At 42.7% G+C, this 2,300-nt stretch overlaps 1 pseudogene; it reads right to left on the bottom strand.

The window, feature by feature from the left end:
* Positions 1-695: 695 nt before the first annotated feature.
* LOC116379273 (neuromedin-B receptor pseudogene) lies at positions 696-1,979 on the bottom strand (annotated as a pseudogene).
* Positions 1,980-2,300: the final 321 nt, after the last annotated feature.

Here is a 2,300-nt window from a genome sequence, read left to right as displayed (position 1 = left end):
CCTCTCACCACAGCCGTCGCTAAACCACCTGAACTGGACTGAGATCTGCAGAAATAAACGTTTTAAAATGTGCAGGATCAACTCTTTAGTTTAACCATTTCATATGTTGTTGAAATGATTTTAGGGACCGTGGTGCACAATCAGCAACTTATTTATGTTTTTCTACATTTCTCATTCCTTTTCTTCGATGTCGTCGCCACAAACTGCCGTGACGCAGTCAGCAAAGAACATCTGTTGGCTGCGTGTGGATATTAAATCAGAAGATCAGTTTGTGGTGAATCATCACGTTTCCAGTGAAAACAGATAAGAACCAAACTATTAGAATTACAGAGCCTCAAACACAGCAGAGTCATGTGTTCATCCATCACCTCAGTCATGTGTTTATCCTCACTGCAGTCATGTGTTCATTCATCACTTCAGTCATGTGTTCATCCTCACTTCAGTCATGTGTTCATCCTCACTTCAGTCATGTGTTCATTCATCACTTCAGTCATGTGTTCATCCTCACTTCAGTCATGTGTTCATTCACCACTTCAGTCATGTGTTCATCCTCACTTCAGTCATGTGTTCATCCTCACTTCAGTCATGTGTTCATTCATCACTTCAGTCATGTTTTCATCCTCACTTCAGTCATGTGTTCATCCTCACTTCAGTCATGTGTTCATTCATCACTTCAGTCATGTGTTCATCCTCACCTGTCTCTTGGTGTGTTCGCTGACCTCCCCCGGCATGTCGTGGGCGCTCTTGATGAGCGTGCGGGCGATGTGGTAATAATACACCGAGATGATGGTCAGAGGAACCAGGAAGTAAACCAGGAAGATCATCACCGAGTGGATCTTAGGATGCATCGGATTGGACAGCGGGTAGGGGACGCAGTTCACAAAGGTGACGTTAGTGTAGTCTCTGTGACCCTGAGGGGGGAGGAAAGGAAACCAGGAGTAGGGAGGGGAGAGGGGAGGAGAGGAGGGGAAGAAAGGAAACAAGAAGTAGGAAGGAGGAGAGGAAACCAGGTGTAGGACAAGGGAGGGGAGTTGGAGAGGAGTGATGGGAGAAGATAAGGAGAGGAAACAAAGAGGAGAGGAGGAGAAAAGGAAAAGAAACAAGGAGGAAGGAGAGAGGAAATATGAAAAGATGAGAAAATAAAAGGAGAGAATGAAAGAGTAGAGAGAAAAGTGGAGGAGGAGAAACAGAAGGGCAGAAAGTGAAGTGAGAGCGAAGGACAGACAGGAGAGAGGAGCATAAAACAGATTGTGGAGTAAAATGTCAGCTCTGCTCATTCATAAATCTGACTGTAAGAGTTTATAGCTGACGGGGGAGTTAGTCTGAACCAACGATGAGCCTTCAGCAGGAAGTGAAGGATGAAGAACATCCAGTCTGATTGTACACAAGGTCACAAACATCACGTGCTTCTGATTGGTTGGATACACTCTGCAGTGTTCTGACATTTCTCATTAATTCATCAGTCAACTTTACTGTAGAGTGATTTGAAAACAAAGACCGAAATAGAGAGAACTTTACTTTACTATTTACAGTTAATTAATAAATCGGTGCATATTGATATATATTACCATCTAGTTATAATGTGGTAGATATAACAAAGCTCATAATTGATAGATCAAACTATTGAAACATTGATAATTGTTTACAAAAGAGGAAACATGTACAGATATTACAGAGAGAAGAAAAGTCAAACAATATGCAGATGACGTGGCTGTAATTATGTGACACTGAAGGTTCTCATAGAGAGAGAGATGGATGTAGGGCGTGGCTACAGTACTTTACTCAGTGGTTGTTGTAGTACTACAGTAGTACTACAGTAGTATGTGTGTCTGTAATGTACCTGCATGGAGACAACTTGAGAGAAAATGGCTTCAGGAACAGCCAGCAGGACGGATAGCAGCCAGATGGAGACGGCCTTTAGACACGTCCAGAAGACGGCGCTGGACGTCTGGATGTCCATCGGGTTCACGATGGCCTTATACCTGATGGAGACAGAGAGACGTCCATCAGACATCTACTGAGGGACATAACGTCCTGTTAAAAACTCAATATGTCATCGGAATGTAACAACCACTCAGGGGGGAGGAGCTATCAGAGGGGAGGAGCCAGTGTGATACCGAAAAACCAGAGAGAGACTCATTTAACTTAATGGACCAGTTGACAGTTTAGTAAGAGACATGTTTGTACCACTGACTTTGTTGACATCCACATTAATATTCTACTTTTATTCAGGATATTTTCCAATAAACGTATGTAATATTTTGACATTATTCAGGTTTTAGGAGCATTCTTTGGAGATT

This window comes from Anarrhichthys ocellatus, unplaced genomic scaffold, assembly GCF_004355925.1.
Source record: "Anarrhichthys ocellatus isolate YVR2014 unplaced genomic scaffold, GSC_Weel_1.0 scaffold4024, whole genome shotgun sequence".
NCBI classification, from domain to species: Eukaryota; Metazoa; Chordata; class Actinopteri; order Perciformes; family Anarhichadidae; genus Anarrhichthys; species Anarrhichthys ocellatus.
Note: the sequence above shows the minus strand (reverse complement) of the source record. Positions and strands in the feature narration are given on the sequence as shown.